This window comes from Panthera leo, chromosome C1, assembly GCF_018350215.1.
Source record: "Panthera leo isolate Ple1 chromosome C1, P.leo_Ple1_pat1.1, whole genome shotgun sequence".
NCBI lineage: Eukaryota > Metazoa > Chordata > Mammalia > Carnivora > Felidae > Panthera > Panthera leo.
The window spans coordinates 77,967,944-77,984,402 of record NC_056686.1 but is presented as its reverse complement, the minus strand read 5'-3'; the positions used below and the strand labels follow the sequence as shown (position 1 = coordinate 77,984,402).

The 16,459-nt window shown below is 39.3% G+C and overlaps 1 long non-coding RNA gene and 1 other non-coding gene across 2 annotated transcripts; one reads left to right on the top strand and one right to left on the bottom strand.

Annotated features, from left to right (window-relative positions):
- Window positions 1–3,514: 3,514 nt before the first annotated feature.
- Window positions 3,515–3,623, bottom strand: LOC122228975. Its single transcript, XR_006206856.1, has one exon. It is a non-coding gene; the product is annotated as a U6 spliceosomal RNA (small nuclear RNA).
- Window positions 3,624–8,623: 5,000 nt separating this feature from the next.
- Window positions 8,624–15,876, top strand: LOC122228715. Its single transcript, XR_006206717.1, has 3 exons — window positions 8,624–8,730; window positions 10,967–11,013; window positions 15,795–15,876. It is a non-coding gene; the product is annotated as an uncharacterized LOC122228715 (long non-coding RNA).
- Window positions 15,877–16,459: the final 583 nt, after the last annotated feature.

Here is a 16,459-nt window from a genome sequence, read left to right as displayed (position 1 = left end):
AATAAGAAATAGGAATAAATTTGACAAAAAAATACAATAACTATACCATGATGACTACAGGACATTGGTGAAAGAGATTAAAGAAGACCTAAAAAGATGGAGAGATAAATATATCATGTTCATGGATCAGAATACTAGAGATTATTAAAATACCAATCCTCCCCAAATTGATTTAAAGTTTTAATACTATCCCAGTCAAAATCCCAACAGACTTTTTTTTGATAAATTGACCAAAGGATTCTGAAATCTATATAGAAATGAAAAGGACCTAGAATAACTAAAACAACTTTGAAAATAAGACAAACAAAAATAAAAATAAAGTTTCAGTACTTATACTACTGGATTTCAAAACTTAGTAAAAAACAACAATTAGAAAAAAAAACCTGCAACAATTAGGACACTCTGGTATTGGTGTAGAGTTAGGCAAATTAATCAACATAATATAACAGAGTCAAGAAAGAGACTCAGGCATATAAGGTTAATTGATTTTCAACAAAGGTACCAGGGTAATTCAATTGGGGAGAGGTAGAGGAGAGGAGAATAATTTTTTCAGCAAAAGGTATTGGAAAAATTGAGTAGCCATATGTAAAAATATCAAATTTGATTCTGCATCCCATCATATAAAAAATAATATATCATTGACTAAAACATAGATTTAAAACTATGAAATTTCTACATAAAATTATATAAGATGGGGTACCTGGGTGGCTCAGTCGGTTGAGCATCCGACTCTTGATTTTGGCTCAGGTCATGATACCAGGGTCAAGCCCCGTGTTGGGCTCTGCATTAAGCATGGAGCCTGCTTAAGATTCTCTCTCTCTCTCTCTCTCTCTCTCTCTCTCTCTCTCTCTCTCCCCCCCCCACTCTCTGCTCGCACACACTCTAAAATTATATGTATATACATATATATAATATATATATTATATATATATGACAATCCTATTTGAATTTGTCAAATATTTTAAAAAATATGACATAAAAATCATGACTCTAATAGAAAACATCAATAAATTAGATTTCATCAAAATTAAAAGCTTTAGCTCTTCAAGGAACACAATTTAAAAAATGCAAAGGCAAGCTATAGACTGTCAAAAAGATATTTGCAAGGTATACATACATCTGACAAAATTCTTGTATCTAGAATATGTAGAGAATTATTATAATTCAGTAAGAAAGAGACAACCCAATTTAAAAATAGGCAAAACATTTAAACAGACATTTCACTAAAGAAGATATACAGATAGCAAATAAGCACAGGAAAAGATGTTCAATGTCATTAGTCATTAGAGAAATGCTAATTAAAACCATAACGTGATATAACTACATATCTAATAGAAAGAAACCTCATAATACCACACTGGCCAGGATGTAGACAACTGGAACTCTCATTCACCGCTGATGAAAATGTAAAATGACGCAACCACTTCAGAAAAGTCTTTGGCAGTGTCTTAAAAAAAAAAAAAAAGGCTAAACATGCCTACCATATACTTCAGCTATTCCATTACTAAATATTTACCTAAGAAAAATGAAAGCACATGTCCCTAACAAGACGTACATGATTGTTTGTGGCAACTTTATTTGCAATGGCTAAGAACTGGACATGTCCAATGGTAAGTGACAAGATAAAAACTATGGCATATCCATACAACGGAGTACTACTCAGCAATAAAAATAAATGAACTATATATAGATTTAACAATGTTCATGGATAAACTTCATAATAATTTTATTGAGTGAAGGAAATCAGACCAAAAAAAAAAAAAAAAAAAAAGGAGCCATACTATATAATTCCATATGTATAAAATTCCAAAAAATTCAAATTAATCTATAATGATAGAAAGTGAACCAATGGTTGATTGATGAAGGGTAGTGGTAGGGAAGGACTGGAGAAAACAGTACAAAAAGACATTAGGAGAGTTGCCTGGCTGGTTCAGTTGGTGGAGTGTGTGACACTTGATCTCAGAGTTACAAGTTTGAGTCCCACATTGGGTGTAGAGATTACTTAAAAAAGAAAATCTTTAAAAAATTGAATTTACTTTTTTAAAAAAAATTTAAAAATTTATTTATTTGAGAGAGACAGAGATAGCACAAGTGGGGAAAGGGCAGAGAGAAAGGGACAGAGAATCTCAAGCAGCCTCAGTACTGCCAGCGCAGAGCTCGATGTGGGGCTCAAACTCATGAAACAATGAGATCATGACCTGAGCTGAAACCAAGAGTTGGACTCTTAACCGACTGAGCCATCCAGGCACCCCGAAAATCTTTAAAAAAATTTAAAAAGACATGAGTAAACTTTGAGGGGTAAAGGATTTGTTCATTATATTGGTTGTGGTGACGGTTTTATGAGTTTATGCACATGTCAGAATTTATCAAAGTGTACACTTTGAATATGTGCTGTTTATTGTATGTTGATTATGGCTCAGTAAAGTTGTACAAAAATACCTCAATGCATTAAAAAGAAACCAAGCATAGCTGAAGAAAGAATTAGAGAACTGGATCTAAAGAAATTATCTACACGTAGTAGAGTGAGATTTAAAAAGGGACATGTTATAAAAAGACTAAGGCCAGGGTGTGAAAGTCCAGCAGAGTTCCAGAAGGAGATAATGATGAGAATGCAAAAGAGCCAGTGTTTCTTAGATCCAGAAAATTCAGTGAATCTCAAGCATCATATGTAAGAAGAAATTCTCTCCTAGACACATCATAGTGAAACAGCAGAATACAAATGAATCTATGAAAGACAGAGAGACAGAGAGAAAGAGAAAGAGAGATCTTAAAGCAGTCAAAGAGAAAAGAAAACCATCTATAAAAAAGGGCAATTAGACTGATAGTTCACTTTATAAGAGCAACTAAGGAAGAGAATACAGTGTAAGAATTTCTTCAATATGTTAAGAGAAAATAGCTGTCGACCTTGGAATTCCACATTCAATGAAGCTATATTTCAAGAAAATAATTACATAAAGAATATTGTTTCCAGGCAAACAAAACCAATAAAACTGCTCCTCCCCTTCAATAACTGGAGAACATGCATCACCCAAAAACAATCACTAAATGAAATCATAAAAGATGTACTTTCACAGAATAAAAAAAATGAAAAGCCTGAGATGTAAGAAAAAACATTGAACAAAAACATTTTGGTAAATATGAGGGCATATCTCAGCAAACATTGACTATGGAAAAACATGTCACAACATACTCTTAATTTTGTGGGGAGGGGATAGGCCAGAATTAAAATACTAGGCTTATACATGAATTAAAATCATCTTTGATTATTTAGGAGTAAGGTAAAGATATTAACTTCAGACTTTTTGTTAAATCAGCATGCTAAGCCAGCTAGTTTGTAAATAATAAACATAAGCACACACACTTTCCAACCAATTACAGAGAAGTCAAATGAGAGAAAGAAAAATCAAGAGAAGGCAAAGCAAGAAAGAGGGGGAAAAGTAACAGTCATAGGATCTAGAAGATTTAGAACAGCATCTGGCATGTTATCCTTATCTGTTTATTGTATGATAATTTATTATTACTATAACTTATTTCTATTTTACGTGTCATTTTTGCACAGGGACCATGCTTAATCTTCTCTGTATTGTTCTAATTTTTAGTATATGTGCTGCCAAAGCAAGCACAACTGTTGCTTCTATTCTGATAAATCTCTCTGGCGCATTCAAGACAAAGACTCTTTAACAGACAAGTTCTGCTAATGCTGATGGTTCCCTGATGACAACAAGCTGTTAATGCTAATTAAAAGACAAGCAGTAATCTGGAGGAATTAAGAAGCTCTGTTACTCACAAGGCCTTGGGCCACTTTACACTCTGGCCTTAGTTTCCTCATCTGTAGAATGAGGAGTCGGAGGGTGCTGGAGGAGAGGTTCAAATTGGATGTTTTTTTATTTTTAAATCCTCATTGACCAAAAGAAAGAGGAAATCTCCTGACTCCGGCCAAAAACCAAACACGTTCAGAAACGGTTTATTTGACTGAGTGGCCATCTCGCCACAGGCACTCACAGTAAGTTTGGTCCCCTACCAGATAGGAAGTGGTGGCTCTTCTTGCTCATATCAGAGCCTGACAAGCTTGGAGGCCACTGAAGATGGTCAGAGCAAAGCCTCCACTCAGAGGAGATGTGTTAAAGACACCCTTCCCAGCCAGAGTGGAAGGAATTACAGAGGCTCTCAGAAAAGGTGGCAGGCTCAGAGTTCTGCACCAACACACTGGAGTTGGGCTGCAGACCGTATGTAGCTATCAAACACAGCCACTCTCCCTTCCCCCAGTTACACAAGGACTTTTCAAATACACCCCTCTCAGCTGAAAATCTTGAATATTAAACTTCTTGAATCTCCCTACCTGTCATCATTCTAATTCACAAATGTGAACACCCATGCTTCATGCATTTTACATACATGTGATACACTAATGCCCTCCAGATCTATGTATTGCAGAGGGAACTCAGGTATGGAAGGTAACTGGCTCAACTTCCAAAGATAAACCTGGTAGGTGTGATAGCTGCTGAGAGAGGAGGGCTCTCTGCCTCTTGAGAAATCCCTTTGAATTTGGGTGTGGTGTGAGTCCTTCTGTTCCCAAGTATAGTTTTATCTAATCTGCCTTGAAACTGCTCTGCTGATGAACTGTTTTATCAATAAAAAACTGCTGAACTAAAGCTTCTCCTCTGCAGCTCTTAAAAATGGGGTCTGCCCTGTCAGAAAGCAATGTCATAAGCAAAAGGATATGTATACAAGGACGTACACGAGAGCATTGTTTAAAACTGTGGAATATCAGTAAAAATCCATCAGCAAAGTCGTGGGTACGTCCATAATATCATAATGCTAGGGATTTGACTTGTTGCAAAGCAAGTCACTGAGTGACATATAAACTATGATCCCATTCTGGAAAAATCAATAGTAACAAAAATAATGTTAGCAAATGCAGGGAAAAAACGGAGGCACATGTGCCAAAATGTTAACAATGATTATTTAGGGATGGGGGGAAGTGGGATGGAATCTGGGGAGATTTCACTATATGTGTTATATCTGCAACTTTAAATTTTGTATAATGTTGTATTCCTTTTGGATCAGAAGGAAAGGAAGAAGGAAGGGAGGGAGGGAGGAGGTAGGAAGGAAGGAAGGAAAGAAGGGAGGGAGGGAGGAAAGAAGGAAGGAAGGGAGGGAGGAAGGAAGGGGAAAAGGCAGTGTTAGAAACATTTTTCCATTCCCTGCCCCCCTGTTCTTGACGTTGTACTCTCTCATTAGCCAAAGTAAGGTTTTGATACCCAGTTGCGTTCATGGTCAAATGCTTTTTACTCAAGACAGAGACCTTTTCTTTCCACAGCTGCAGATTTTTTCCTACAGCCCGCAATAGCAGCTTATTGCCTCCAATAATTTGTAATGGCTGTGTTCTCAACAGGACATGTTGTACATGTAGGCATTTATATATTAAAATACTTGAGGGCTGCCTGGGTGGCTCAGTTGGTTGAGTGACCGACTTTGGCTCAGGTCATGATCTCATGGTTTGTGAGTTCAAGCCCCGCGTTGGGCTCTGTGCTGATAGCTCAGAGCCTGGAGCCTGCTTCTGATTCTTTCTCCCTCTCTCTCTGCCCCTCCCCCATTCATGCTCTGTCTCTGTCTCAGAAATAAATAAACATTAACAAATTTTTTTGGGGGGGCGCCTGGGTGGTTCAGTCGGTTAAGCGGCCGACTTCGGCTCAGGTCATGATCTCGCAGTCCATGAGTTCGAGCCCCGCGTCGGGCTCTGTGCTGCCAGCTCAGAGCCTGGAGCCTGTGTCAGATTCTGTGTCTCCCTCTCTCTGACCCTCCCCATTCATGCTCTGTCTCTCTCTGTCTCAAAAATAAATAAACATTAAAAAAAATTAAAAAAATAAAAATAGAAATAAATTTTTTTTTAAATACGTGAGGTAGCTCACTGTGATATTTGAGTACTAAATCTGAAATTTATTTATATATTATTTTTGGTTAAATTGATAAATAAATCAGGTTACTTTTCTATTTTAGAGTTTAAATTTTTAAAAAGTACTCAATATGTTAAGATGTTTATTGCAACAGAAAGAATTGAGAATTTCAGTGTTGAGATTAAAATCTGTTATAGACTACCTGTTCAAAAGTTTAAGGTTTCTACGGTTCTTTAAATTTTAAACATGTCTACCTGCATACAACTCGAAAAGTTGACCCCAAATATTGCCTCAGTTTCCTGGATGTTACTAAGTAGTGTATGTCCTTTTACTTTATGTCTTTAGACCCAGCCTAACAAAACTTGACATATTTTCATAGGTTTTTTTGTCTTGCAATTTATTTCATTCATTCTATTCTATAAACATCTATAATTATCACTGGATTAAAAACAATAGCTCACATTTAATAGGTATTTTCTACTTTCTAGTAGTTAATATCAACTAACATTTCATTCCCATTTATTACCAGCTGCTCTTTAACTAAATGTCTTCTTTTAGCCTGGCACTGGGGAGGATACAAAGATGACCTGGACCCTGAAAATATATGAACAATCCAAACATGGTTCTGTGCTCAAAAAGAGATACTAGGTTAAAACATACTAGGCTCAAAAGCTACTAGGTTATGTAATTCCTAGACTGAATCAAGGAAGCTTCCTGAGGTTGTTGGCATTATATGTGAGTCTTTAATAGGATTTGGTCATCTGGAAATAAAGGAGGAGGGACAGTCCAGATGAAGGCAGAAAGGCAGAAATAGGAATGTGCAGGGCTTGTGCTGGTTCCTGGGTCTATTGGGGCTAAAGCACATGGTACATGAAGAAAAGACACAGGAAAGAAAGCTTAAGGGGCAGATGCAAAGAATGTTCCATTATAAGGACCAGTGAATCATTTATCCCAACACCTTCATTTTATGGACAAACGCACTAAGGCAGACAGAGAAGGGAAGTACCCTCAGTTATTCAGTAGTGAGGATGGAATTAGATTTCAAGCTCTCTTAGATCCCACAGCTGAGCTTCCAGTTAGGCTGGGACAGATCAAGGAGTGCCTAGAATGCCAGGCTAGAGCCAGGTGGTCACCTCAATGCAGAAGGAGCCACTGAAACCCCCATGGGAGTGTGCGGGTCATTTGTAGGGTTAGGGTGAGAGATAGGGTTAGGTGTAGGTTAGGTGTAGCAAAGGTGAGGCAGAGACTAAAATAATTTGAAGGCTTCTAGGCTGTGACTGGGAAGTCGGGAATTATATTTTAATAAATGGCTTCTGTTAACACACAGAATCCAATCTAGAAAAAAAAATTAGTTCAATTAAAAACAATCAGTTGTTCTCAAAGTAACTATTTGATTAATGTAACTTCTTTAAAATGTCATATCTTTAGACACAGATTCTAGATTAAGATTAGGTTAAGGAAGGTTGGAGAAAGTGGGCACAGTCTGTAATGGGTATCAGGTACTCAGTTTGCCTCCTCTGACTCTTTGTTTCTGCCCTTGGGGGAGACAAAGATTCTATTACTTGAGTCCACACCCCCATATACTTTGTATTCTCTTTACATTTGAAAAAGAGATAAAATATTGACATCTTTTTTAAAAAGTATTTTACTGGTAGTTTATTTTTGTTACATTTATTTTTAGTTCTACTTTTCTCACAAGCAGCATTTCCCAGAGGTTACTGTTGGCCACAGACAGGTAAAACCTCCCCAATCAGCAGCATGAATCTCATTCCCCTTCCCTGTAGAATTACAGGCCAGAGATGCATCTCACAATAACTGGTGCACTCAAGGGAAGGCAAAGAGTGGAGGTGTCAGATTGTCTGGGTTCCAATCCCAGCTCTGTCAACTAATGAGTCCTGAGGTCTTGGATAACTCATGCAACATTTCTGATTGAAGCTGATTCTCACCTGGAAAATGGAGCTAGCTAATGGTAACTCATCCCAGGTTTCTTCTGGTTCTGAGAATTGCTAGACAACGGGCCAATAAAGCTGACTGCAGTGCCAGGTGCATAGTAAGCATCTTGTTCAACCCTAAGCTATATGAATTGTCTCGCCCACACCTCAGGACAGATAAGCTGCTTAGAAAGCAGTAGCATTTCTAAAAGGAGTTGCCGTTCCCAAGTGACTAGTGCCCTTATTTTAGATGTGCTTTAGAACTAAAGATGTTAACACAACCACTTCACAGTTTACTTCTCCTAGGTAAATTGTTTTGAGAGCATTACCAAGAGCCTTAAGATGTATATTTCCACATCTCTGGTTTATGTAAAACTATCTGCCCAAAGCAAAACAGACCCTCTCTCTCTCCCCCAGTCTGGCCTGCTTCCCAGCTGTTCACATTCCCTACGGGATTGTTAGAAGCTCCACACGCTCTGCAGAAGGAAAGTAAACAACTCAGCCAGGCAGGCACCCCACCCACCATTTTATTTTCTTAAATCACTCCTTTGGCTAATATTTCAGGGACAGACACGCGACGCATCTGGCTCCAACCAAATATTTTCAGTCAGTCGGATTCCAAGGTAAATATTTGCCACTTCGATTGCAGTTAGCAGAGGTAGCGTGAAACAGGCAACCATTTATCAACCTTCAATCAGGGCCGGCTGGCCTCTCGGGTGATCTACTTCCTCCCCGTGAGTCCCTGCGCGGGTCCCCGCCCCCACGCTTCCGGTCTTGCGTACTTGGTGTCTGAGACTTTCTGAGGCCTGTCTAGGAAATTCTCCTCCAAGCGAAGCCTGGTGAAGGGTTTTTACAGGATTGCTGGGCTGCTGGCTTCGCAGAGATCCTTTCATTTTTAGCCGGTGCTGTTTTTCCTTACTCCTCATGACTTGTCTTGTTGAAAGGATGTTGGTTGTGGATGAGAAACACCTGGGAAGGGTTACGGACGTCTCTCAGACTTGTGATTTGAGGTGGGAGGGCCAGGGAGATGTACCCCTGAAGCATTTACCTATTACTTAAATTGCTTCCTTGAGAGGCTCTTAATATTGGCCCAAGGCTTTTGAGCTACAGTGAATAAACAGTGCTCAGGGCTTTGTGTCTTATCCTGTCATTTGCACTTGTGTGAGAATGAACATATTAGCTTTTTCTTATAGATGTACATTTTATGTAGGGAGAATAATAGAGATGAAAACACAGGAAAGTGGCAGGTGGGGTGGTTTTGTATAAGAAGGAAACTTCCTGCCTCATTCTGTGTCAGGGTTCTTAGCATTTTTGGAGTCCTTTTGAAACTATGAAGACTAAGGACCTTTTGTTTTCCCAGGAAAAGACCTGTGAACACAGTACTTTGCCTATAACCTGAGGAGATTCATGGATCCCTAGAATCTATCTGCATACTCCCATGGAGGGCAGTGGGGCATGGAACCAAGGTTAGGAAACCTTGGATTTTAGGTAGAGCATGCCCTGGGTGCCAGACATTCCTTGTGTTGCCTAGGCTGTACTAGGGTGAAAAAAGTGAGGCACTTGCCTTAGGCATGAAATTTAAGGGGGCATCAAAAAGTTCAGAAATCAGGATACATAATGTTTTAATGCAATATTTTAAATGAATCTGCAAACTATGGCTGTGGCTTGTCAACCTTTTTTTTGTAAGCAAAATTTTATTGGAGTCAGGGTCGGGATTAGGACAAGATAGGTGAGGCACTGTTGTACAAATGCACGTTCGGATTCTGTCTTTATTTTAAAGTTTTTATATTTTGTATTTTGTTCATTGACTTTTAATTTTTAAATAGTGCATTAAAATATTGTTTTGAGTATTGAGGTTTTTTGACCCCTCCCCTTTAATTCTGCACCTGAAACCAGTGTCTCCTTTGATTACTGTAGCCACCAGCCCTGCTTGTGTCCAGGATGCTGTTCAACTAAAAACCAGATATAAGTGATCACTTGCTGTGTGCTAGGCCCTGGGCTCCCACATTTCCAGACAGCAAGGGTAGTAGGAAAAACTGATCTATCAAGATAGTTGATGTCTATTCCTGGCTCTGCCATGTCCTTCTGCATGACCTATGCCAAGTAACTTAACTTTTCTGAGCCTCTTCTTAACTGCAGAATGAGAAGGTGAGAATGGGTGGTTTCTGGTTCTGGCAGTCTGTGGTTCTATGACTTTGAAAGAGACAACTAAGCCAAATTGTTCCCTAGAGAACAGAGTCCTCAGTGGGCAACAAATTCCACATCAGCCCTCTAGGGTTCTCTCTTGTTTTTTTATTTTTTTTTATTTTTTTTATTTTTAAATGTTTATTTATTTTTGAGAGAGAGAGAGAGAGAGAGAGAGAGAGAGACAGAGCATGAGTGGGGAAGGGGTAGAGAGAGAGGGAGACACAGAATCCAAAGCAGGCCCCAGGCTCTGAGCTTTCAGCACAGAGCCTGACACAGGGCCCAAACTCACTATCTGTGAGATCATGACCAGAGCCAAAGTCAGACACTCAACTGACTGAGCCACCCAGGCACCCCATAGGATTCTCTTGATTTGCCTTCTTGATGGGGGGGTTTGGCATTCTACAGACTTTCATTTGCCTCAGTGTGAGGCCCCAGACCATCAAATCTTTTCAGCTTGAGTACTGATTGCTAGAGTCAAAGATCTTGAGAGTTGATGAGAGTAAAGTATGGAGAGATGATTTTGTTTAAAGGAAAATGAGGCTCAGACAGGTGAAGTCAGTTGGCCAAGGTGGCACAGTGTCAGATTTAGAACGAAAACCTCAGTCCCTGACTGCCATCCGGTTTTCTTTTCATTTCACCATGGTGTGATATGATGCATGCCTTTCTACTTCCCTCCAGAGAATTTCCTAAAAGTACTTTGAATTCTCTCTCATAATAGTCTTTCTAATTCCTCTGTTTATTAATTTCCTTGTTAAGATGCTGCTCCCCAAACAACTAGAATTCACCTACTGCTGGGGGATTGGGAGCCAGAATTCTTGATCAGTGTCTTATCCTTAGGTCTTCTTCCCTCTCCCCACCTCATTTTGGATTTAACTTCTATGGGGATTTTTTAAAACTGCTACAAGGCATTTAATCTTAGAAAGCTGACTTCCTCTATGTTTCTTTTGAAAGGTATTTTTAAACATGGAGAGAACAAGCGATGCATAACAATCTATAAGGTAGGTACCGTTATTCCTATTTTACTACCAAAGAAACTGAGGCACAAAAGGGTAATTAACTTGCTCAAGATCTCCCAGCTAAAAAAAAAAAAAAAAAAAAAAAGAAAGAAAGAAAAGAAAAGGAAAAAAAGGAAAAGATCTTCCAGCTAAATATCAGAACCAGGATTCAAATCCAAGCATCCTGACTCCAGGGTCTGTGCTTTCTCAACTACCACACTGTATGGCCTGTCTTTTGGACCATTTCACCTGAGCTTGAACAATTTCAGTGATGGGGAGCTATCTCAGGAGATCCGAGTTCTCTTGCTGGGCAGCCTCATCTGTTGGAATGTCTTCCTTCTATTTGTTGGTACAAGCCATAGGCAGTTATCCAAAAATGGTTTGCTATTGTCTAAATAAGAATAAAGGTAAAAAGGAGAGTGAAGAACACAGAGTAAAATCTCTCAATCTGTCCTGCCTCCACCAAACATTCCTGACCCACTCACTTGCAGCTATGTGGGCTTTCTAAACAGGCATAAAGTTCCCTCTTTCAGTTTTGTGTCTATGGCAAGTAAAATCCCCATCCTATGTTTATACCTTGTTCCAAGAAAGATTTAGGTTGCCCCACGTGGATTATAAAACATGAATAAGTAGCATAAATTAAAAGTCTATGACATGATTCAGCAATTTCACTTTTAGGTATTTTTCCTGCAGAAATAGTTACAGGAGCTTACCAGGATAAATATTCAAGGGATTTTACTTAAATTTTGTAATTGCACAAAAATTGTAGGCAATTTAGATGTGCATCAATAAGGAGATGGCTAAATAAATAATGTGTTAATGGAGTTGTGAGAGGATTTCAATCTAAAATTGAACTGGAGGAAGGATACCTGGGTGGCTCAGTTGGTCAAGCGTCTAACTTCAGCTCAGGTCATGATCTCATGGTTCGAGCCCTGCATCGGGCTCTGTGCTGACAGCTCAGAGCCTGGAGCCTTCTTTGGATTATGTGTCTCCCTCTCTTTCTGCCCCTCCCCTGCTTGCACTCTGTCTCTCTCTCTCTCTCTCTCTCTCTCTCTCTCAAAAATAAACATACATACATACATACATAAAATTGAAATGGAGCATAAGAAATGGAGACTCTCATGCATCCTTCCTCAGAAGAATGGAATTTAACTGAGAGACTGATTTCTTGTAAATGCCTGATTTACAGAAGATCAAGACTTCTCTCCTGACTAATGAACATCCACCAAGAATCTCTCCCCATCCCCAAGCCAATGAACTTGCTGCTTGGACTCTGGCGGGACTTCCCCCTCTTTGCGCTCCTTGCTCATAAATACAGCCTGTCCCAAACCCTCAAAGGACTCACCTGTAGCTTGCTATAGCATGCTTCTCAAATTGTGTTTCCCTCTGCTATTCCCAAATAAACTCAAATTTCTGATAATTTGACCTTGCCTCAACTTACTTCCTTGTTTAGGTTAACAGAGTATCTTTTTTTTTTAATGTTTATTTTATTTTTGAGAGAGAGAGAGAGAGAGAGAGAGACAGAGTGTGAGCTGGGGAGGGGCAGTGAGAGAGGGAGACACAGAATATCAAACACACTCTAGGCTCTGAGCTGTCAGCACAGAACCCAAAGCAGGGCTTAAACTCAGGAACTGCCAGATCATGACCTGAGCCGAAGTCAGACACTTAACCAACTGAACCACTCAGGCGCTCCAGAAATAATCTTTATCCTAATGAGTGTGAAGTGGTATCTCATTGTGGTTTTGATTTACATTTTCCTAGTGATTAGTGATATTGAGCACCTTTTCTTGGGCCTACTGGCTATTAGTATATATTCTTTGGAGAAATAGCTATTCAAGTCATTTGCCCACTTTGTGACTGGGTTATTTTTGTTGAGTTGTAAGAGGTTTTATATGTTATCAATTCCTTATCAGAGATATGATTTGCAAATATTTTTTCCATTTTGGAGAGAAATGTGCCTTTTCTTTCTATGGATAGTGTCCTTTGATGCACAAAAGTTTTAATTTTGAAGAAGTCTATTTTATCTATTTTTTCTTTTGTTGTTTGTGCTTTTGGTGTCCTATCTAAGAAATCATTAACACTTCATCATTTTGCCTGATAAAGTATAATTTCCCTAAATCCCTTTTCATTTTACTACCTTTGCCCACCTCCTTTTTTTATTTTTTAAAATAATGGTTACAGTGAAGATATACAACTGCCTGAGATCAAACTGGAAGAGGCAGGGCTTAAATTAGTTAATACATTAATATAGTCCTTAGTGTGGCAGTTATTCTGGGTCACATTTTCTGGATATTCATTGGACATTGGTTGGATTCAGACCACACATTTTCTCTTTGGCTGCAGCTAATATATTAACTGGCAGTGGGATCAAGTCCTGCTCCTCAGTGGCAGCTGGGCCCTCCCTTGGAGCCTCTCTACAATCCCTTCACTTATTGCTAATTGACTTCCTAATTCCCCACAGCAGCTGTTGTAAGCCTTTTCCACTTTCCTCCATCGCTTTAATCTCCCTACTCTCCACACCGAGAGGCAGGTGATTGTGCATCTGTGATCAGGTCTCTTTCCCACTGCCTTTCTGTCCTCTGCCATCTTCACCTGTCTCCCTGGAGCCCTCATCCCCAGGTTCCCCTTTATCTCTCAGAGCCTGACTTTTTTTTTTTTTTCAATATATGAAATTTATTGTCAAATTGGTTTCCATACAACACCCAGTGCTCATCCCAAAAGGTGCCCTCCTCAATACCCATCACCCACCCTCCCCTCCCTCCCACCCCCCATCAACCCTCAGTCTGTTCTCAGTTTTTAAGAGTCTCTTATGCTTTGTCAGAGCCTGACTTTTGCATTTACTCCCTCTCTCCTAGCTTCCATTTTTCCTCTTCTTTTCCCTTCACACATAAACAGACTCCAGTCTTCCTCAACCTATAAGAAACCCAACCGTATTTCTCTTGAAGTTAATCCCATTCTTTTTTCATTACTGGCAAGCCCTTAATTTTTTTTTCTCATCACAAAAGTAACATAGTAGTAGAAAATTGGGAAGTACAAATAATCAAACATGTTTCAGACACCCATAGTCACACTTCTAGAAGTAACCACCAATGTAAACATTTTGGTTTATATCCTTCCAATCTTATTTCTAAGACTTTGAGACTTACTTAGACTTTGAGGGCATTCTGGATGTTCTCTTTTGTAACTTGATATTTTTCCTGTGTCAGTGTTTTTCTAACCATGATTTTTAATCATTGCATTAAAATTTCCATTGTATGGATGCTTGGTAATTTATTTAGCCATTTTAAGTCATAATCATAGGATTATTTACAATTATTTGCTATAATTAACATAACAGTACAGCCTTTGTAAATAAATCTTTGCACATAGTCCTGATTATTTTTTTTAGTACAAATTTATGAAGGGGACTTCCTGAATGCGTATTTTAAGTATTTGAATACATATTTTATCATAAAATATAAGTGTTTGATAGAGAAGCCAACTATCATCTCTTCCACTTTTAACTCCTGTTTACTGAATTCTAAGCAATCCTGGCTTGTCCACCATCACTAAAGCTGCCCTGTCAGAGGGCAAGTTCAACATCAATTACTAATCACAAGTCTTTTCAGGTCCTGTCCTGCCTCATCTCTTTGCAACAGCTGCCACTTTCAGTCTTTTCCTTTTAAAAATGTTTTTTCTTTCTATTTTACTTGAGTGCTTCTACCTCCCTGGTAACTCATTTTCAGACTCTTTCCTGGTTCCTTTTGTTCTGCATGATATTTTTCTTATTCTCTACTTACCTCAGATTCTCAACTATTGCATTCATGCCATTGCTACATAGATCTCAACACAAATCTGACCTGAGTTGGGGTCTGCTGGCCTCTCCATCTCACATCACCCCACTCTTCCCTAACTGCTGCCCCCTCTCCCCAACCCTACATGTACTTTATGTTCCAGTCATTCTGAATTGCTTGCATTTTCTATGCCTCTGATCATGTGATGCTCTGTGCTTGGAAATTCATTTCCCCCTTCCTCACTTGATAAAGCTTTACTTCTCTTTCAAGATTCACCTCCTTCAGGAAGCTCCATGACAGCTTCCACTCCCACTCTTTTATACCTCTTTGCCCCCTGGCCTGGCCAACTAGGGTAACCTTCCTCTATGCTGTCATGTTTGTGCTTCTCTCCTTGTGCTGTGTTATAATGGTTTTTTTCTAGGCTGTAAGCTCCTGGAGGGCAGGAATTGTGACTTTGAGGATTATATTCCCAATGTGTAGCCTGGTGCTTGTCATCTAGTAGAAACTATAGTGAATATCTGCATCCCTTAGGGTGGCTCAGTTGGTTAAGCATCTAACTCTTGATTTTGGCTCAGGTCATGATCTCACAGCCATGACACTGAGCCCATCATCAAGCTCTGTGCTGGGTGTGGAGCCTCCTTGGGATTCTCTCTCTCCCTCTCTCTCTTCCCCTCCCCTGCTTATGTGCTTACACACACACTCTCTCTCAAAATAAATAAACATTAAAAAAAAATCTTCATCCCATGGTCAAATCATACTCTGATCTTCCTCTGGGGACCTGTCCACTGCCTTAGTCTTGAACCATGGGTTTGAGTGGGACTGACCTAATCCTACCTGAAGGGGTAGGTCTAAACTGGCCACATTACCCAATTACAGCAAACAGGAAATCTTTTTTTTTTTTTTAAGAAAAAACTTTAGGTTCTGTGACACCTATTGGAAGAGACACGCTTCTATTCCTCTTCATGATAAAGTGTAAAGACCTAAGGTAGAATTTTTTATCCATTTTGCTAGTGTGAAGGGGTGCCTGGAACTGTCTGAGGGCTGTGTATGGAAGATGAAGCGGCTATCCTGGAAGACAAAGCAGAGACGTAGAGTCAATCAGCATATGTATGTATGTGTGTACTGTTATTATTTTACTTAACAATCACATGTGTTATGTGTCATGGGCTGTTCTATGTGCTTTATAAATATTGACTCATTTAATCATCATATCAATTTTATGAAGTAGGTACTATTATTATCCCCATTTAGTGGCAGAGAAAACCAATACACAGAAAGGCTAGATAACTTGCCTGAGGTCACACAGCTCATAAGTGGGGATCTGAAGCTGGGCTTAGTCACCAGTCTTATGCTGTCTCTCATTGTACAGTGGCACCAAAGAGGGGCTTAAAGAGCAGGGCTTTCTCTGAAGTCAAACATCTATTCAGTGTGATATCCTTTCTTCACTGTGTTTGAAATCTAGTTAACTATAGGTCCTGCACCTGAATGCAGACTGAGGGAGTCTCTCAAGCAGGCCTTATGCTTTCTTACCTATGGCTAATCAACACAGAGCCTATGACCTCTGAGCAAGCTTTTTGCATCAGATTTTAAGGTGTCCCCTGCTCAGAAAAGGCTAGATACGAATCTGTCTCTTCATGTGGTTTATTGGATCATGGAATATGAAGGTTGAAAGGGGC